General features: G+C 47.6%; 1 protein-coding gene across 9 annotated transcripts in view; it reads left to right on the top strand.

Annotated features, from left to right (window-relative positions):
• WDFY4 (WDFY family member 4) overlaps positions 1-22,167 on the top strand; it is a 281,815-nt gene that overhangs the window by 626 nt on the left and 259,022 nt on the right. The gene's annotated exons all lie outside the window — the stretch shown is intronic.

Here is a 22,167-nt window from a genome sequence, read left to right as displayed (position 1 = left end):
AGCTGGGCCCTGGGTCACGTCTCCAACGGGGCCAAGCAGCGGGAACCCCTTCCCCCTGGGACCAAGGGAGCTGAGTGTCTCCAGCTCTGCCATCACCCTCCAGAGTCTGGGTAAGTTGGTACCTCTCTAGGCCTCACTTTCCTCATCTGAATTATGACATTAAACTTTGATGTGTCAACATTATCTGAACAAGCAGGACCACAGGCTCTTGGAAATTCTGTGTTCTCCTCGCCTCCTAAAATGGAAACATCCAGAAAGCTACACCGCTCCTCTGTCCAACCTCTGTTAGGGGATGAGGCACTAACTTGCTAACTAAACCTAGGGCTTCCCTGGGCCAGCCTTTCTATGGAAATGCTCCTGTTTTAACATGATTTTCTGGATATTCATCCATTTAACTGTTCAACAAATATTTCCCAAGAGGCTACTTGTGCTTGGCACCATCTGAGGTGATGCTGGGGACACTCGCAGGTCGGTGATGGGAGATGAACGGCAAACAAATCAGTGTGTTGGGTCGTCTCGGGCGCCAGGGGCTGAAGAGAGCTGCTGCCAAGGGGGTGCAGAGCGGGGAAGGGAGGGAGCCATGTGGGCTTCTGGAAAGACGCATACATGGCAGAGGGAAGCAAGGAGTGGAGGCGTGGCGAGAGTCAGCATGGTGGAGTCGAGTGGGGGTGCCAGGAGGCAAGGCCAGGGGTGTAGGTGTGGGGGGTCAGGCCAGGGGGGCCTTGCTGCCTGGGCTCAGTGCCTGGGCTCACAGACCTGTGCACACGGGATGCTTTAAGGGGATTCAGAGCAGAGCAGTCACATGACCCACCGTACTTGAAGCGCTGCTTTGATTAGATATAAAGGAGCTAGAAGAAAATTTAGAAAATGTGCGTAAGGTATAAGGAATGAAAGGAACATAAACCCTGAGCACTGACACCTTCGCTTCAGTTTTAAAAAATCATCATCATCATCCTTGAAGCCATTTTCACCCTTCTTTCCCCTCCCCATCCATATAGGTAACTGCAGTCCTGAATTTTGGGTTTGTCTTTACCCTTTTTTTCTTTATCCATTATATATTTGAATTACTGTATATACAGTATATATATTAAAATGTATTTTAATTACTAAATATATGTTATTTGGTTTTGCATGTTTTTGAACTTTGTAAATATGCAATTATTCTTTTGAAACTCACTGAGTATGATCAAAATTCTGTCTCCGAAATTCCTTCATACTGTATTGTGTGCTTTCAATTCATCCTATTAACTGCTGCACAGTATTCTATTACAGGAGTATATCTGGATGTATTTCTCCAAGACACTGCTAGTGAAGCTTGGGATATTTCCAGGTTGTTTTTACCCTGTTAAGCAAGTGCTGCTACAATGATTCTTATACATACATGATGGCACATGCGTGTAAGAATTTCTCCAGAGTGTATCAACCTACCCAGATGATACCACAGTGTTTTGCAAAGTGATTGTATTATTTCACCCACTCATCAGCAATGTTTAAAAATTTCTGCTGCTATGAATCCTCGCCAACATTGGATGTTGTCAGATATTTTATTCTTACAAACCCAGTGGAAATATAAAGCTATATAACCGTGTTTTAAATTCTCATGTCCTGAATCACCAAGACTGAGAATCTTTGTATATGTTTATTAACCAGTCTCCAGTCCTTTTTGCGTTCAAATCTTTTTTTTTTGTCATGGGCAGGCACCGGAAATTGAACCCGGGTGTCCGGCATGGCAGGCAGGAACTCTGCCTGCTAAGCCACTGTGGCCCACCCTGCGTTCAAATCTTAAGCCCATTTCTCTGTTGGGTTAAATCTTTTACTTGTTGGCTTGCTGTAAGTTCAATATATAGTCTTGATATTAACCTTCGGTATTTATAGATGTTTCAAACATTTTTCTCTTGTTTGTGCTCTGTCTCCTTACTTTCTTTGTGGTTCATATAGACAGAGTTTCTTACTTTTGAATAAGTTTGAGTTATCTATCCACCCATATTTTGTGTCTTGTCTAAGAAATTCTTCTCTACTACAAGTTCATAAAATAATTCTTGTTATTTTTTTTTTTTAATTATAATTTTGCCCTTCACATTTAGGCTTTTAGTCTGCTGGAAGTGATTTTTCTGGCTCCTGTGAGATAGGGTTAGCATTCTATTTTCTTTTTCCCATATGGATAGCTAAGGCCATTTATTAAAAAGGCTACCTATTGGCCATCGATCTGTAACAATTGTTCTGTTGTAAATCAAACTGTCCTGTGTATGTGGGCTTATTTCTGGGCTCTTTTTTGTCAAACTGTCTATCCCTTCGTTAATACTATATGATATTATTAACTAGTGGTTTATAATAAGTTTTGATACCTGGAAAGAAAATCTCCCCACTGTTTTTTCTTCAATACTATCTTTACTATTCTTGGTATTTCCCTCCTCCGTTTAAACTTTGGAATCAGCTCGTCAGGTTCAACAACAACAAAATGTGTTTAGATTTCATTGGGATTATTTTTGGGGGGAGGGTTGATATCTTCATGAAAATGAGTCTTCCTTTTCATGAGCATGGTTTGCATCGCTGTTCATGTTGTATTAGCTCTTCTTAAAAAGATGTGAAATAATCTTGATGGCTTTCTTTATAAAAGTTGTGCATATTTTACTTAGCTTTATTCCTTAACGGTCCGCAGTTTTGACTGTTTGATGCTGGTACATGCTTGCATTTTAAAGAAGAATCATTTTGGCTGTCATGGAGAATAGATTGTGGGGAAGTGAGGGAAGAAATGAGAAGACCAGCTAAGAGGTTATTTTGATATCTGAAATGGAGATGATGGTGGTTTAGTCCAGAGTGATGGGAGTAGAGATTGTGGAAAGTGGGCAGAATGGTCAGGTTCTAGATATTTCTTGAAGTCAAAAATTGGTAATATTTTCAGTGTAAGGTGTGGAAGAAAGGGAGAAGCTAAAAGTGACTCCAGAGTGACAGGAAGTGGGAAATTGCCATTTATGGAGCTGGGTCAAGGGCAAGAGGAGCCATTTTGGAAGATGGTGGTTCTTCAGAAACACGGCTATAGACACACGAAGGTGGGGATGCCTGTTGGACATCTAATAGAGAACTGGCGACTTGGTGTAGCCTCCAGTTCCCAACAAGGGTCCATAATGGTGGAAACACAAGGCTGTTTGACGAACCAGGACAGAGAGGAGAGAGAGCTTGTGCCACAGAGAAAGCTGGAAGATGGGTTTCCAAGAGTTGGGTGAGCCATGCTGTAGAGCTACCTTCATTTTACTTCCAACTAGGAACTTGCCTTTGTTGTCTTACTTTTGAAAGTGTTGCAAATCATCCCAATGTAGACATCATGATGGCTCCAGTGACCGTCCACCTCTCCCTCCCTGCTCCCAAGCCCTTGGTTGATGGCCCTGTTTGAAACATCTGTGCACCTTTTTAAAGGACTTTCAACATGGTAATTCTCAAAGTCTGGAGCTGGGCCGTCCAGTACAGGAGGCACAAGCCACTTATGGCTACCAAACACTTTCAACGTGGCTACTCTGAACTGAGATGTCCTGTAAATGTGAAATACACACCAGATTTTAAGGACAGCACTAACTTTCAAAGCACTGACGACACAATGAAATGACTTTTTTGGGATACATTGGGTTAAATAGAATATATTTTTAAAATGAATTTAACCTATTTGTTTTTGCCTTTTAAAAGTGGCTGCCAAAAAATTTGACATTGCATGGGTGGCTTGAATTTCTGAGGGCTTTATGTTTCCTTCAGATGAGACCCTTTCAGGGACTTGTGCTTTGTGCTCTGGGCCAGAGGCTTTCATGCAGAACATAGCCCAAGAAGGCTGATAGATATTTTAAAAGCTGCTAGTTTCAAGTAATTCCCAGGAGAAAGAAAGTGGGGGAAGGTAAAGGGATGGCAATGGACAGGACACTTGCATTTGCAATCTTATTTAATCCTGATAGTTTCTCTGTTGGATCAATTGCACTACTCCCATTTCACAGATGAGAAAATGGAGGCCTGGAAAAGTAAAGTCCTTCCCCATGGCCTCAGGCAGCAAGTGATCAATCTGGGATTTGAACCTAGTTCTACCTGATTCTACAGCCCATGCCCTGACATTAGGCAACACTGCCACTAAAGAGTTCAGGAAACTGAGCTTCTGGAGAAGAACAGTCAGCATTTGGCAGAAGAGTGAAGACTATCTTATCCTTTGGCCCAATGATTAATCCCTCTTTTGATACTTCACCTTCCCAGATAATTCAATGGAGACAAAACAATTGTTGCATGGGTCCTTTCCCCCTCATGTTACTTGAAATAGCAATGGAACTTTCTGAGTGTCCAGTCATCAAGGAGGGAATAAGTCAATTATGGGTGATCTTTGTGGTCCTTAAGTCTGATAATTGAAGGGCAAGGGCACCATAGAATATGCTTATAATAAGATGGTGGGCGACTAGTCTAATCAAACTGTTTATACATCAATTGTAAGTCAGACAAGACTTGTCTGGGATGCAAAAAGCAGTTTGCAAAGAAAGAGAAGGAAGCAACAGTTGATTTTTGTGTTTTCAATATAGCAAAAAGAAAACTACCCAAATTTCACGTCAGTAAAGGCTATGCATGAAATATAAAAGGATGCATAACCAAAGGTGGATAAACATATGAACCTATGAGAGATGGTGACATGGAAGTCAGCCAAAACATCTCTGGAGCTAATAATTTTGCAACAACATACAGTGAACCCAGAGAGGCTTTTCCAGGCAATATCTGAGCCTGGATGGAATTAAGGCTCTCTGTGCAGAAGGTGGCGGATGGTGGATGCGTACCACAAAGACAGCATCTCTGCCCTGAGGATGTGGCCATTTGAGAGGGAGGAGGACAGCGAGAAGGAGGCTCTGCCAGCCAAGGGTGGGCAAGGAGTGACCCACAGGGTGCTAAGCTCTTTGGAACAGGCCTGAGCCTCCAGTTCCTGTCCCTGCACAGAACCCATATGCCCACATGGCGTCCAGGGCATATGGAGGAGCTCCCTGGGCCCTCTGCTGCCAACTTTGTGGAGTTGTGAAGGACCAGGAAAGAGCCACGAGCCTCAGGATGGGCACTGCTCACACCTACCAAGGGGACACTGCAATTAGAACCCAGGTTCTTCTTATGTGATTGCTTTCCTTTCCCACAGTGAGGGCTCCGTGACACAATTACAGTACGGGGCAATTAGGATGGGGCGTATCCACATCTTGGACAGAGGGGAGGAAAGGCACAGAGGTGATTTTACTGCATCTCCTTGACCCATAATCACCCATCTAAAGTGCCCTCATTCTAAGAAATACCTCATTCTTCACAGTATTCAATGCATTGCAATAGTCGTACTTTTGCTGTGCATTTACTGGGATGGTTTACCCCATAAAATGCTGGGATTAAGTGATTGGGGGGCATTTTATAATTGATGGAAACTTAGAGTTGAGGAAATACAAAAGAAACATAAAGCATGTTGCTAAATATAATATTATAGAAGGAAGACAATAAATTTAAGAAAATAGAAGGAAGAAAGTGACGCGTACTGAAGTTCTCACGGTTGGTACCAAGGGGACATTAGAAATCTGAGAAGAGCAAAATGGAGACAGTTGCGCTGTCTGGTTCTACACACCAGGTCTTTGCACGGGAGATGTGCACTCCTTACACTTCTGTTTTTCACACTCGCACACATTTGGCACATTCGCACTTCGCTGCCCTGCTGTAGTGATTAACTGAGATGGCTCCGGCCACTGAAAAACGCTGCAACTTGCAGAGAGCAACTGCAGAGAATGATCTGAGAATGGTCAGGTAGCCAGTGGAAGGATTTGGAAGTTCCGTCAGGGCAGGGTTTCATTTTTGGTTGGGGAATCGGGAAACCTGGATCCAGGAGGAAGCTGTGAACTGTTTGGAAGGATGGCAGAATTTGGACAATTGGAGCCGGGCCTGAAGGACACTGAAGACAAAAGGGATGGTCTGAGTGATGACAAAGGGTCTAGTATAAGTGAAGAGTTCCTTGTGGCTGGACTCCATTGGGGAGGGGAGCACTAGAGAACCACATAGGAGTGGGAAGGGCTCCCTCATTGAGGAAATGGGAATTTTCCTATAGATCATGGGGCACCACTGAAGACATTTGAACGAAGCCATCATATGATGAGTGCTGAGTTCCCCAGCCATGTGTCTGACAGTACTGAGGAGGGAGAAATGTGTGTGTGTGGTGAGGAGGGGCAGAGAGGAAGAAGCAATGGGGGGCTGGTGCCGGGTCACCCTGGAGGACATCCCCTGCAGGGGGAGAGGCGTGTCTTCATGTCCCTGTCTCCCCGTTTTGCCCACTCAATCCCTGGGTCCTTCCCATTCTTTCATCTCCTGGGCATGTAGAAGAAATAGGTCTGGGCTAAACAATATTCCTGACATATCAAGAGATTCATCAGCTTGTAGGAGACTCATTCTGGGTAAGCAGAACTTTAGCACCCAGAGAGAAGTCTCAAGGTGCTCAGCATGAGCTAATAGGAAAAGCCGTGGGTGCACAGAGCTTTAAAAGGTGACTCTTCCAAATGCTTCATTTTGTGGGTGTGGAAACAAGGTCACAGAGCTGCAAAGGGGCTCAGTCCAGCAGGTGAAGCCCCTGCCTCCAACTGCTGGCTCTGTGTTTCCTTCGGTTCATGGGGCAGGTCCCATCTCACTAGGCTAAAAGCAGAGCTTTCCAGATCTGCCCAATGGTAGGGGACAGGGGGTCCAAGAAAGCAAGCAGCTCCCTTTGTGGATGATGTGAGTGGTCTGTGGTCTCACTTTGCCATGACATTTTGTGCTCGGTGAAGAAGAGGAGATGCTTACTTCCTTAAAAGCTGGGAACGCAAACTTCCAGACACATTAGAAAGCTTAATCCATGATTTTTTGCGTATTATTTACTGACCAAATCCTATTTTAAATTTAATAAGTCAAACAAGACTACCATGTGAGCCGACTGAGCCATCCTTGAAATGTTTTACTCCCTCTCATTTTTTTTTGTGTGTGTGTGCTGTATGGTGGGGCCACATTTCATTATTTTTTCATGTGGCTATCTCATTATTGCAGCACCACTTGTTGAACTTTTGTTTGTTTGTTTGGGGAGAGTGAAGGAACCGGGAATTGAATACCACTGGATTACCCTTGCATCCCCATGCTCCCTCTCATTTTTTTTTTTCCCACATGGGCAGGCACCGGGAATTGAACCCGGGTCTCCGGCATGGCAGGGTTCGGCAGGAACCCTGCCTGCTGAGCCACCGTGGCCCGCTCTCTTTCTCATTTTAACAAGCAAAACCTTACAAGTATGAAAGTTGCTACAAATTCCCCTATGGTTTCACTTCTCCTGGGAGTTGGGATGTGGGTACGACAGGGTGTGGAGAGCAGACCCCAGCCCAGCCCTGGGGACGTGCCCTCCTGATCCAACCCCCCACCTTCCCCTGCTCACCCCTCCTCACAGCCTTCCTCATGGCACAAAACCAGCCCCAGCTCTCACCTGTCCCACCCTCTTGTCTGTTCTTCTGCCTGGAACACTTCTACCTTGTCCCCTTAGCACTCACCACCCCCCTTGAGGCTTCCTCCCGAAAGCCCCTGCTTCTGTGCTGCCCCTCTGAGCATCTCCCACCCCCAGCCCTGTTACCAGACGAAGGAGGGGAGTCCTCTGCCCAATGCACTCAATGGCCAATTCCTGAAGACACCAGGGTTTCAAAGTGAGAAGAAGAGTTTTTTTGCTAGGAGATCAGGTGGTCTACTGGCTCCAAAATCTGTCTCTCCAAACTGCAATAATTCTGATAGTTTTATAGTATCCAGGACAGGCAGGTTTTAGGGTAAAGAGCATGGTGGCCCCAGATGACGTTATTAGAGGTGACGTGGTTATGGACATGCACAGACTGATTGCGTGCTTAGTCAGAACACCGGTAAGAAAATGTCATCTTAATATGACACGAGCGTGATTTTTAGTATTATGATGAGGTAAAGGTCACTGATAAGTTAAACTCTAAGCTACTGTGCATGTCAGGTGGGCCCACTTTGGTTAGATCCAGCTTCAGTTATCAAGACAACTTTGGACCTGAGGTGGGTTAGTTCTGGGCTGACCCAAGACCCTTCATTACTAAACATGAGGGGCTGTCTTCAGTAATCGTTTAAGACCCTAAAGTCGAAAACCTGGATAAATGGATGCAAGTAACGGTCAGTCACGGGTTTTTATAATCACAAGAGCACAAGATAAAGACTCTATAATCGTCATCAGAGATGCAGGCCTCAGGATTACAGTTCAGAGATTTCAGTTATGTCCCGCTGTCCACTCTTATCTGTATAATGGTTCAGTAATCATAATTGTCCCTTAAATCTTAACTTTTTGGCTACAGCCCCCCCCACCACCACCTGCCCCCAAAAGCAGCTCCTTCTCTCTGCCCCTCGTGCTTTGATGGTGGAATTGTAGACACGGTCTCTCAGCCTTTCTCTTCCAGTCTCCTTCCTGCTGAGGACCCTACAGTGAGAACCACAGCCACGCAAGGGGCCCTTGGAGGGCTATTGTACCCTCCCCACACCACGGCCTCCCCAGCTCTGCCCCCTGTGCTCAGCCTTAGGGGCTCCCACGTGAACACGCTCTGCAGGGCCCCTCTGCGCTCCTTCGAGAACACTTCCCTCCGCCTCAGCACCCAGGATGCCACCCTCCTTGTGAGAAGCCTGCAGACCAGCACTCTCCCTTCTGAACTGCACCTCCAGCCAGGGTCCTCCCTACCCAGCACCTGCCCCATGGGTCCCCACCCCCTGAGACTGTGAACCTTTGAAGTTCAGGACATGGGTCAGTGTCCAAATGTCCCTTAAGTCTTGAAGAATCAAATGACCCGCCTTTTAGAGAGGTCACTATTCATGGGCCACTATGGCTTGGACTGGGTGGTGAATGGCCAAGGCTGGGCACCCTGCTGTTGGCAGCTGGGCAATAGTTGCCAACGTCGCCCCTGGTTTGGAAGGGCTCATGGCTGGATGATCCTTGGGGGTCCAGCTCTTCCCCAGGGAGGCAGCTGGACCCCAGGACCGTGTGCCTTGTCCACGCGCTGGTGGCATGAATTGGGCTGGACAGTGGGCCTGGTGCCAGAACTCAGATGGCCTGGGGTCATCAACTTTGTGTACAGCAGCCAGGGAGCCCCACAACGCTGCTACTACCCAAGCAATTTCCCGTGGGCCGCTGAGGCTCTCCCAGGGGTGTTTATGACCCCTAGCAAGGGTGCAAAGCCAGCCAAGGTGGTGTGGTGAGAGGGGAGGCCTCTTCCAAATCTTAAATGTGTGGATTTGAGCCTTCATTCTGAGGCTGGTTGGCAACTTGATTTCAGGGAAACTGCCTCTTCTCTCTGAATCTGTAGTTCTCTGATGACAGCACCCGCAAGACTGGAGAACATCTATGTCTCTGTGGGTGGATGTTCCTTTAGTGAGGCTGTTCCCACCTAAGCACCTTTTCTTGCATCTCAGTGGGGGCCAAAGCACGGGTCCGCCACTGGCTGGAGAGGCTCACGTGGAAATGGCAGCTGGGCTCCTGGCTATGTGTGACACGACCAGCTCTGTGGCTTTGCATGACAGCGAGAGTTCGGCCGGCCGGAGCTGTGCCATGGAGTTGGGACAGGGGAACCGCTCCCTGGGTGTTTTTGACAATGTGGAAGTCGGTACACATACCGAGACCCCAAACCAGGCCCCTTCCGCCCAGCACCTCGAGTTCCTGTATTCTGCTGCTGCAAAAAACCCACAGAGGTGTGTCTGCTGGTAGGGGTGCCAAAGCGTGGGGCGGGGCGGGGCGGGGAGGGGGATCAGAAACAGGAAGTGCTGGGGGCCAGGAAGGTGCTGCTTAACGTGCCTGACCCCTGCCCAGCGGAGTCTTCATCTGAAGTCTTCAGGGGAATTCCTGGCCTTCTGGAAACACCCCGAGCCGCTCCTTCTCCTCTTGAATTGGTTGGAGCAGCCTCAGGTCCTTGCTCTGGACATTTCCTGCCTATAGATAGGCTCGGACCTCAGCCAGGGCAGGAGGGCACAGACGCCTCGCCAAACGGAAGGCACTGGGGCAGCGTCCAGGGCAGTGCTGAGTCCTCTGTGAGGCTGAGGCTAGGATCTGGACAGGCCCTGCTCCTCCTGGCCATTGTATCCTTGACCCTGGTGCATCCTTCAGGGCTCTGCGCTTTCTCCTGTTCTCACCGTGGGAGCACTTCCTCGGGAACAGCTCTCCTGCTCCTGGCTTCCATCCCTTACCCTTACTGGGGACGGGCCCACCCTTCTGGTCCTGGCTCACCTCCATCCCAGATCCATACCTCTCACCCTTGAGTCAGTGCCCTCGTGTGGCCTAATGGCCACCCAGCCCTGCTCCTTATGGGTGAGAGGGCTGGAGGCTGGATAGACCCTGTGTCCAGGCTTGCTGGGAGGTGAGAGAGGCAGGAGGGGAAGTGGAGCTCACGCGGAATGGAGGCAGGTTATCCTGGCCTCGGCTGGACCCTCCAGCAGTGTCCAAGGCCCCAGGGGGTCCCTCAGTGGCTGCGGTGAGCTCAGTCTCCCTCAGGAGCCCTGATATCCAGAAACCCCGCCAGGAAGGCCTAGTGGATCCCAGACACCTTGCGGCAGCCACCTGCAGGGTGCAGGAAAGGCCAGGGATGGACCTGTGGATGCTGCCCAGAGCCCCGGACACTTTGCGAAGGCTTGGCACGTGCAGAACACACTCTCACATGCATTTACCTGCTTCATTCTTCCCACAATCTTGTGTGGAAGAGAGTGTTCCCATCTTACAACTGAAAAAGCTGAGGCTCAGAGAGGTGCAATCACCTGCCTAAAGCCACACAGCAGGATCCCAATCAGGTCTGCCTGATACAGCCCTCCACCGGCCTTTGGAGTAAGGGAGGGTCAGCCCTGGCCAGAAAGGCTACATTCAGGGTGGTACCAGCAAATCAATGCAAGAAGCCAGCTGAACCGCCCATGCTCCCAGGGCCTACTTCCAGATGCCCTGAGCCGGCCTGTCCATGGCCTGCCGCCCTCAAGCCCTGTCCTGCTCACATCGGGGGTGCAGGTAGGACCTGAGGGCTGGTGCTGGTTCTCTTCCTCACCAGCTCTGTGACACTAGATAAGCTCTTTGATCTCTCTGGGCCTCGATTCTCCAGAGGTTCTTTAGCCAGGCCATTGGCCGGGGGTTTCTAACATCTCCCCATGACCCCAGCCTCACCTGGTGACACTAAGAATCAGCTGAGACCCTGTGAAAAACCCTCATGCCTGGGACTCACGCAGACCCATTCAATGGGCTCACGGGCTCCCCCTGGCCATTCTTTGGCCATTATTGCCCCAGTTCTGAGTTCATCAAGTGATTTGCCCATCCTTTTGGATTCTCTCTCCCAGGTCCCTTTGGCTCTCAGTTTCCAAGGCAATCCAAATGTATCTTGCCCCACACCTGGGCTGTGCACCAGCCTCCCAGGTGGTCTGCTGACTTCTTGCCTCTCCCTGTTCCAGGCACATCCAGGAACAACCTTTCTAGAAACCGGCTCGCTGTGGGTTCTGACGTCCAGGGGCGTTCAGCAGCTCCCCATTATCCAGCACGCCTTGTCTGGGTGTGTCCACTGGACTTTGCTGGCCCTTCGTGGTGTGACAGGCAGGTTATTCAGCACCATCTCCAGTCACCCTTTGCCTGTCTGGAAAGCATCAGCTTCTATGTTCTGCTCTTACTGAAACCGTGTCCTACCTGCCCTCTTCTCTGTCTGTCTTACCTCCTGAGGAATGCTCCACCCCTCACCAGGCACCCTGTGCATCCTCCAAGCTCAGCTCACTTTCATTCTGCAACCTCCTGTCCCAGCTGATTGGATGAAGGGACCCCCTTTCCTGAGCACTTTTGAGGCATCTGTTGCTTGACTGCCATCAGAGGGAATTTTCACAACTGTATGTTTTTTCAAATTAGGATTAGCACTGGGTGAATAACTTCTGCAACTCCAGTTAACCACTTTAGGAGCTGGGATTTGAACCCAGGATGGTGCCAAATCCCACACTTTGTCTGCTCACTGTGCTTCCAAGAATTGTAAAACTTTGATTTCCTTCTCCTAGGCCTGGGGTTAATACAGTGGAAGCTCTTGCTGAGGCAGTGATGGGGTCCCTGTGAGGTTTTCCTGCTCCAGTTCTTTGATTGGTGGTTCATTCCTTGCGCAGACTGAATCAGGATATTTGTTAAATGCCTTTTTTGGGAAGTGGTTTCTTTAGAAATAGCAGGGAGGGGGTGGGAAGACGCTTTGTGTCCTATACTGATGACTTCTTTCTCAGTTTTCACATCCGGTCTTTGCTCAGTTTGTTTTTAGCTGCAGAGACTATTTTGAGTCTGCCCTTTTCATTCTGCAACTCTAAACTCGGCTCCTCTTTTGCAACTTGCTTCTAAGAAGGTGGCAGTCTCATGCTGTGCTCGCCACAAAGGACCTGCTCCATGGATGCTTATGGAATGAGTGGAAAGGTCTGGCTGGTGCAAGGCTCTGCTGACTTTCACAGAGGCAGCCGAACCACTAAGCTCTGGAGAGAGAGGGAGGTCTCTTTTGAGCTTCTGCTGTTCGGAAGCAGGATGCCTGCCCAGGTTCCCATTGAGCAGACGCTGCACATTGACAAAATCCTTTCTTTTCTCCATTGTTCCTCCAAAGACAGTTACTATCCACGCTGCAACCAAGTGAGGTGCGGGAGGTGGCAAAGAGAGGAGAGGGAAGATGGAGGTGGGGGTGGAGGTGGAGGTGAAGGTGGAGGTGTAGGTGGAGGAAGAACCCTGGAAGTGGTCCATGCACAGGGTTCACTGGATGATTGAGCAGAGCAGGCAAGGAAGAAGGTCCTTTGCTCAGTGTTTGGAGATTTCTGGTTTAGGAACCTGTAGCATGGAAGCCCATAGAGGCCAGCAGGGGCAGAAGCAAAGGGACCTCCTTTTACAATATCTCACTAACCTCCTTGACCCCCTGCCTGGCACACACATGCACATGCCAAAATGTGGGTCCTCAGTGAAATGCACTACTGACTTGATAAAGGACTTCTCTCCTGGGGTAAGGTGAGAAGATGGCTCCCTTACTGTCTAGCTGCAAGCTCTTGCTTCCAAGCTTCAATTTCCTCATCTGGAAGATGATCCCATCTTGTAGGATCATTCTATGGATCAAGTCACATGGACACATCGTCCTGAGCTCAGCAGGCCCTCAGTAAAGCAAAGCTCCAGCTTCTTCCCCAGCCATCTCCTCCTGACCCCAGGCAGCCTGGGACAGGCTTGTCCTTAGCTGCTTCATTCTCTCCAACCACCCTTCAGGTCCATTGTCTTATTCACATAAGGTTTGTCTGGCCCCTTTCAGGTGGTAATAAGGCTCACAGCCATGTTAGATAAAGATCTAGATGACAAGACACTTCTGATTGCAGAGGGCTTCTCCAAAGGCAGAGGCTCTGAAGGTGTAATCTTAGGAAGAGCACCATCGGCATCACTTGGGAACTTATTAGAAATGCAAATTCTTAGACACCTCCCCAGACCCAATGGGTCAGAAACTCTGAAGGTGGGCACCTGCAGTCTCTAGGAGATTCAGATGCATGCTAGAGTTTTAGGACCACTGTCTTAAGGAATGGCGTCTCCCGGAGGTCTTGGTTTCTCATTTCCCAAGGCCACCTGAAGGTCAACAGCAAGGCTTAGCCTATTTGACTTCCTATCAAGTCGTTGCTCATGCACCCACAGGGAAACCTTGGGACTACCATTCCAAGGACGTTCATCTCCACATCCCCCCTTCCTTTTTCCTTTTTCTTTATGAATTAGCTAGAATGCTGTCTTGCTATAGGAATTCCAATATGCTCACCAACATTCTGCAAATTCTTGGGTTTTATGTTTTCTGAGCAACTTCTATTTCCTATCTGTCCTCTTGGCCCAGAGCTAACCCAGGTGTGGGATGCAGAGACTTCAAAACTGGTTTCCCCATAATCCTTCCGACATAATACTGTGTGTGTGTAGCTCATGCTTGCCCAGGTCTTAGGCCAGAAGGAAATTCATGCCTCAGCACTGAAAGTATTAGCTCTGTCACCCCGGGGCAACCGTGACTCTACTTCCTCATCCCCATGAGGGGGGTTGTAACAGCGGCTGTACCATGGGTTTTAGGGAGAATGGAGTCTGTTACTGCATCTAGAGCTCTCAGCCCAGGACCAGTGCATAGTAATCACTCAGTAGAGACTGCTCTTGTAATTTTCGTTTCGTTATAGTCATCATACTGAATTGACTATACTTTTACTTTTTTTCCTTTTAATAGACCCACTTTGTCTATAAATTTCATCAAATAAAAGGCACATATTAAGAATTTAAAAAATGATAGATCATTTATTTATCACAAGGAAACAGTTTGCAAATTTGGGAATGCTCAATGTTGAGACAAAAACACTCCATTTCTCCCAAGAAATAGGCAGCTTATATAGTACACAAGAAAGAGTATGATTGGCTAAGCAAAAACAAAAGGTAAGAAAAGCAACCCTTACAAAAGGATGGGATGTTAACAGGTGACTGAGAAAACTTGTCTGCCCCCTCCCTACCTCATTTCCTGACTAAATCCTGATTTTTGGCCTAATCAAAGCAAAGGTTCAAAGAATATTAGAACATCCTTAGCAGCTAGTTTTTTAAGGTTGGCGAGTCCCAGATAACTTATCTCACAGATAACTTGTCTAAGGCATGTGCGGGAGACTTTAACCTGCAGACAAGTTGGCTTTTTCTTTAGTCATGGACAGGTAAATTGGCCTTTGCTTTAGATATGTACAAACAAGTTGCCTCCGGGCCCTTTCCAATTTATTTAACAGTTTAGTCAATTTGATGAAACAATCAATTATGAGCATAGTTTTTGGTTTTAGTTGGATGAAAAATAACCAGAGAGAGCAAGATCAGGGTGAGAACTTGGGAGTGGTCTCCTCACTTGGCCACCACTGAAGCCAATGTCTGGGAAATCCCTGAGGGACCCCTTATCTGAGGATGGCTCAAGGTCACCTTGTCCCACCTCTGTGTCATGTCGAGAATGGGGGCAGTTTGGGGTCAGGCAGATCAAACTGTGGTCACCTTGGGAGGCCATTGAACTCTCATTAAGGCTCATTTTCAGTCTCTGTAAGATGCTGCCGCTATTTGTTCCCACCGGGAAGTTGTGGAGATAACATGAGATAACCCAGAGATAAAAATGAAATAAACTCTCCCCAAATGGAACTTTTACCTAGGACTAATCTGTATTTGTATCCTCCCTGTATCTCAGATAAAAACTGAGGCCCAAGGATTAAAACTACAACCTTTTGCTTTTTATTAGTACCTGTCCTACCTCAGTATATATTTTTTCCAATCCAAGTCAGGTTTATTGAAGTATAATTATGTGGAAAACTTTTTTCCCTTTTTGGTTACAGTTTTGACAAATGCAGAAGGTCATGTAACCATCATCACAGTCAAGATATAAAATATTTCCAAGACCTCAGATAGGTCCCTTCTGCTCTTTTGGAGTCACCCTCCTTATGCTCAATCCCTGGCAACTGTCCATCTGCTTTCTGTCCCTATAGTTTTGCTTTTTACAGAATATCCACCACCCATTACCAAAATTTTCCATTACACCAAGTAGAAACACTGTACACGTTAAGCATCAACTCCCCATTTCTACTCCTACCTCAGCTCCTGGTAACCTATATTCCAGTTTCTGACTATATGAATTTGCTTATTCTAATCATTTTGTATCAGTGAGATCAGACAATATTTGACCTTTTGTGTATGGCTGAGTAGTATTCCGTGTTCCGGCTGTACCAGGGTTTGTTTATTCATTCACCCGTAGAAGAACATTTGGGCTGTTTCCAGGTTTGGGCAGCTGTTAATAGAGCTGCTATCAGGATTCATTTTGTAGGAACAAAAGTTTTCATTTCTCTAGGAGTGGAAGAGCAGGATCCTATTGCAAGTGCAGGTTTTACTTTATAGGAAATCACCAAATCGTTTTCCAAAGTGGCTTCACTAGTGTGCTTTCCCATACTAGTGAAGTAATGGATGAGAGGGTTCTGTTTGCTCTGCATCCTTGCTAACACTTGATATTATTCTTTGTACAGTTTGTTTCTTTGTATTTTAAAGACCTTCTAATAGGTGGGTAGTGATGGTTTAGGTTGGTTTTAATTTGCATTCCTTAATGATGAATGATGTCACCCTTCTCTTTTCTACTATGCATACTTTTTATTTCTAATATTTCTTTTTGAGTCTTTTTAGAGCTTCCACCTCTTGGCTTACATTACCCATCTGTTCTTGCATAAGTCTGCTTTTTCCATTGCCCCCACCATATTCATCATAATTCTTTTAAATTCTGGCCATAATAATTCCAAAATCTTTACCATATCTGAGTCTGGTCCCGATGCTTTTGTTTTGGATATTTTTCCTCACCTTTTAGTGCATCTTGTAATTTTTGGTTAAAAGTTGTAATGACGTGTCGGGTAAGAGGAACAGAGATAAGCAGGCTTTTGGTCAGAAGGTTTATGTTTATCTGCCTGGGCATTAGGCTGTGCTACTATTTCCTGTAGCTTAAAGTGCCAGAGGCTCCAGTTTCCCCTAGTGTCCCATTTTGAGTCCCTTGTTGTGTTTGAGTTTCTCTAGAAACGCCTTCTTCCATAGATTCTGATCCCTAGCAGTTCTCCCAACTGAGGGACAAACTCTTCCCACGCCCCACCCTCATTACTATCCAGGACCCCTGCTGCGGGGGTGGTGGGGGGTGGGAGAAGGGGTAGTCTGTAATCCTATGATTAGGCCTCCGTGTTTTAGTGGCCCGCGCTCCTGAGCTGTGACTCAGAGGTATGCCTCAGCTTCCTGCACCTCCCACCCCCTTATGTGAGATGGTGTGGGAGGGGGGAGGCGGAGTTAGGCATTTCCCTTCCCGCCCCCCTCCCCACCCTTCCCCGGGCCGTGGAGGTTCTGGTGAAATTCTTTTCCTTCTTGGGTAGGCCTTTTGGCGGAGATGGCCCCGTTTTGTTTCCCTCCCCCTGGCCAAACACAAGGAGATTTTTCTCCAGTCTTCATTTGGAGAACCTGGTGGAGCCACTGGAGATAAGTCCCGTGAAAGTGTGACCCCCACCCCTGAGATTGGAGGTTTGCACTCTCACGCTGGTCCCCACTAGGCCTCCAGCAGTTCATCAAAGTTACTGTTTACATGTTCCTAGATGTCTCCAGCTCCAGCAGCTTCTGCGTCTCTATTTTTCCCGTCTCTCGGGTTTTAGGGGTGATGATCTGTCTTGTGACCTTGATTCTCTGATGGACCCAAAGACTTCGATTTTCTGTTTGTTCAATGTTCTTATTGTGAGGGCAGGAGAGACGGCTTCCAAGCTCTTTACCTATCGGCACGGGAATTTTTTTTATCATTGAAATCGACTCTTTCTTTTTTGTAAAAAAATAACACATATACAAAAAAGCAATGGATTTCAAAGCACAGCACCACAATCAGTTGTAGAACATATTTCAGAGTTTGGATGGGTTACAATTCTACAATTTTAGGTTTTTACTTCTAGCTGCTCCAAGATACTGGAGACTAAGAGAGATAACATTTTAATGATTCAGCATTCATATTCATTTGTTAAATCCTGCCTTCTATGTATAATTCCATCATCACCTTTGATCTTTCCATACTTCTCTTTGGGGTTGTTTGGGCTATGGCAGTTCTAAATTTTTGCTATTGGAAGGGTCTGTCACTAATATGGGGTAGGGAGATGGAACTATCTGATGTTCTGGAGAGGCTGGGCCTTCTAGGTTTCAGGATTTATCTGGACCAGGGACCCATCTGGAGGTTGTAGGTTTCTGGAAAGTTATACTAGTGCCTGGAACTCTTGTGGAATCTTATGTATTGCCCTAGGTATTCTTTAGGATTGGCTGGAATGGTCCTGGTTGGGGTTGGCAGGTTATGACAGGTAGCAATGTCTAACTGAAGCTTGCATAAGAGCAACCTCCAGAGTAGCCTCTTGAATCTATTTGAACTCTCTCTGCCACTTTTCCCCCTCCTGGTCAGGATGGAATTGTTGATCCCACGATGCCAGGGCCAGACTCGTCCCATCCCATCGGTGTGGGAATTTGAGGTCAAGTTCTTTCCATTGAAGGCAGCCTGCTGTAGAGTGAGATATACAGAGAATCCATTATTATCACAACCTCCCTCTTTTTCTCCCAGCTCTGCCTCGTCTCCTTGTAAATATGGTTGTAATTTGTATGCTCTTCTTGTTTATATGAAGTGATGGGGAAGAAAGAAACAAGGTCTAGTCCACCCTGCACAAGAATGGCTCTTTGCTTTTTTTTTTTTTTCTGGAGGATTTGAGATTGAGGTCAGGTTCTTACTGATACAGGGGTGAGAGTTTTTGGATATGCTGACATACAGGAAGGAATGACATTTTATGGAAAGGAAAATAAGTCATTTTCAGCCACGCATGAGATGTTGCTAATTCTATTCTACATTTGTTGGTTCCAAGGTTTGCCCTAGCTCTAGAGCCTGTGGGTCATCTCTAGTGAAGCGTCCGGCCAACAGGCTCCTCCCTGCACCCCGAGCTTGCATTCTAGAAACCGGACAGTATCATGCACTGGTAAGAAAGTATGAAGGGCCTTTGCATTTTCACTTTTATCAAAGCAGCTCTAGGTCTGCAGGTTGGGGCTTCTCTGCAAAGTGCACTGAGCCCCAGCTCTCTCTCTTACCTACCCCTACTCCAGCAGAGGGTCGCCCTGTGCACCCTCCTGCCCTCTTCTCACCAGAATAATTTCTTGGCGTCTTAACTCGGAGGGCTGCTTACACCTCATCTTGTATCTTGAGAATCTTCCGTTTGGAAAGTCAGGGGTGGAAACTTATCAAAATGTTTATTTAGGAACCAAAACATCAACCACTGCTAGCAATTTCTTCATGCCCCAAGTAGTCACCTCCAGGGGCTATGGGCAGGATGCACAGTGCAAAGCAACCTCTGGACTGATTCTACAGCAGAAATGCAGACCTTCTGCATGTGTTGAGCAGATGGGGGTGGGGAGCATGGGTGGACAGTGATTCCCGGAGAGCTGGGTGCCCTCTCTGTCCTCTCCGGTCCTAGAGGCCATAGGTCTGCTCTGAGGACAGTAGGCCTGCCCCTCCCAGCTGGGGCTGCTGCAGACTTGTCATCTGGTTGCCCTTCATGTGATACACGAAGAAGAACCTCCCCTGCACAGCCCACGGACACTCGCCCCACTCAAGGGCCCTCTTTAGTGACTCATTTTCCTGCTTCTTTTCCGTGGCCAATGCATAAAGGACAGGGCACGGAATGGGATCATCAGGGCCATTTCGAGGAGGAGAAACAGCATTCTAGAGAGAAGGAACCTGGTTAAGGCACCATGCAGGCAAAGCTGGGACTGGAGCTTTCTCATGGCTCCCATTCTATTGTCCTGCTGGCCACTGGGACCCGTGGCTGCACGTAGGGGCGGTGCTTCCACACAGCTGCCTCACGCAGCCCTGCAGGAAAGCCTGGCTCTTGGTCTAGCAGGTTGGGTGGGGTGAAACTGGGCCAGCAGGTGAGGGAGTCTGTACCTAGAGACTCTGGGACTCTCCACAGCCTCCCATCCATGTGTCCTACCAAAGTCACCTTCCCTCCATCCCTCCCCATAAAGCTTATCTAGCTAAGAAATCTGCCTGTGTGATGTTGCAAAGGAGCATGCCCTTGTTTGTGCTCAGCCTCCTGTGTGCATTGTGGGTGGGGGCTGGGGGTCTGTGCCAGCAAAGCCTGGGCTGTGGACAGGTCGGGGGGAGATTCTACTTCAGTCACTGACCGCCTCTTGGGTCCTGGGTGGGGTCACTCTCCTCCCCCAAGCTCAGTGCCATCTGTGGACCAAGGCCGGTAGCTGGGACGTCATTGGGTAGCAGGAGGATTATTGAAGGGGAGCACACACACACCTGCATAAAGTAGGCACCACTGAATTCTCATCCCCCATCCTAAAGATGACATAGGCCAAGCACCGATTTAAACACTCTGAATTCATTTCATCATCACGGTGCTGTGGGAGAAGGTCCTATAATTGTCCCCCTTTTACAAATGGAGAAACTGAGGCAGGGATAGGTTTGGTCACTTGGCCTAACTAAACCTGTTAGGCTCCATCCTGAGCAAGTGTGGCTCTGGCGTCCCTGCTCACAACATGTCCTATCAGCGAGCCATAGCCTGGAAGTGGTACTTGTTTGGCTTATTACTATTTTTGGAAAATGCCCTGACCCAAACCCTCTAGGGCTGGGACGAGGGTGACGAGAGGGAGGCAGTGCTGGCTCAGGGACTGGCTTTGTTTAAAAATGATCATATTTTGCTCATGGTGGGGGTTTTGCATTAATCTTGATTTTTTTTTAACATGTGTTAAAATACATGCATCTCAATTACCAAGATTTTGGGTGCCCCCCGCCCCTTAAATCCTGCACCCAAGGCAGGCACCTTGCACAACCCCCTCATCGTGGTCTGCCCTGCCTGGCCACCCTCATGCCCTCCTGCCTTGTCACTCTGGGTAAGCAGGCGGGGCTGGCACTTGCATTGCAGACTGGACTGTGAAGTGGGCCAGAAGCCTTTCTGCTCGTCCTCTGTCACACCAGACCTTCCTTTCACAAATAAGCTGCAGTGGACAAAGTGCGACTGGGAGAAGGGCTAGGGTGGGCCACCTGCACGGTGACATTTGAGTCAGCCGACTTCTCTGTGCTATTTCACGGATCCCCATTTTTTTTCAAACTCTTGTTTTTCGAAATTCTCCGTCTCTTCACGGGGAACTGGCTGCAGGTGTTTCACTTCGGGAAACACGCCTTTGTCACTTTCGCAGGCGGTGTCTCATGCTTCTACGGAATGGCCACCCAGCCCCGTAGCTAAGCCGTGTTTTTGTTTTCCGACCTGACCCGCGCTTCCTCGGCCCTCTTGCTTCTCCTGAGAACGTGGCGGGTAGCAATTACGCGGAAAAGGGCTCCTTGAAGGAATCCGTTTGTAGCACCTGCAGGTGTGGCCGCAAAGGGAATGTTCTAGGATGTCGAGGGCAGTTGGTTTGGCTGTACAAATCATCTTCTGGGCTTGTCGGCTAATGTGCTGGATTTTGGTGAGTGGGAGGGCAGTTGGATGCGGTCACATTTACGAATCTGGGAGTATCTAAGTAGCAATCTTGGAATGAGGGAAAAAAAAGTCTTTTTAAGAAGAGGGTCTGGGCTAGAGAGAGAGAATTGGGTGTCATCCATCTATAGGTTAATTCTTTCATTTATACATTTATTCATTCATTTGATAACATTTTATTAAGTATGTACTCTACGCCAGTCCCGGTTATAGGCCAACATTCTTCTCTTCCCAGGGCTAGTGTGTAGTGATCTGTAGCTTTCAGGGGGTAATTAAAGCTGTGGGGGCAGCTGGGAATCCAGGAATCAAGAACAGCTGGGATCTGACTCCAGGAAACCAGCTGCAAGGAACCTCTGTGGGGATGGAACAGTAGACAGACAGACACTCACTTGGGCATATAACCCTAAAACACACAGAAGCAATAGTCAGCAAGGATTCCCTAAAGAAATGACCATACCTAAGGAAGGGGGACCCTCCTACCATGGCGGGAGGAGGTCCCTACACTTCTCCCCTGCTCTGGGAGAGGCCACTCAGAAATCAGGGGCCAGACCCTGAAAACTTACCAATCTTTAGACACAGTGATATCCTTTAGGAGTTTAGAAATGCTTTGCAATCTATTTCATCATGAATATACAGAAGGGCTTGGGACCCAACGAGTGCCAACTGCAGAATTGCTCATAGAAGTAATTGGAGACTACGCAACGCCTAAATGCTTGGGGTTAGTTACCTCCATGCTGTCAAAAATGGAGCTGTAGGAGAAAGTCATTAATGACATGGAAAATATTCATAATACGTTGTTGTGACAAAAAGAACGTCATGAATAAATGTGTAAGAGAAATGGATTGAGAGAAGATATTTGTCATTATTTTAACCTACAAGGGACTGGTTTCTGGGACCTACACAGGACTCCTGCAAAGCATCAAGAGAAAAACAAGCAAAGAAAAGAGAGGGCTAAGAACGGTCAGTTCACAGAGGAGGAAGTCCAAAGGCTGGCAGGCATATAGAGGGATGTGCGTACTCAGTAGTAATTGGGAGAAATGCAAGTTAAAATGATAGGGAGGGATCAATTTACTTCAATCAGATTAGCAAATGCTGGGAAGCTGGGGAAGAAATGAGGAGCCTGTGATGGGG

The sequence above is a fragment of the Tamandua tetradactyla genome, chromosome 13 (genome assembly GCF_023851605.1).
Source record: "Tamandua tetradactyla isolate mTamTet1 chromosome 13, mTamTet1.pri, whole genome shotgun sequence".
Taxonomy (NCBI): domain Eukaryota; kingdom Metazoa; phylum Chordata; class Mammalia; order Pilosa; family Myrmecophagidae; genus Tamandua; species Tamandua tetradactyla.
This window is presented reverse-complemented; position numbering and strand designations above follow the sequence as displayed.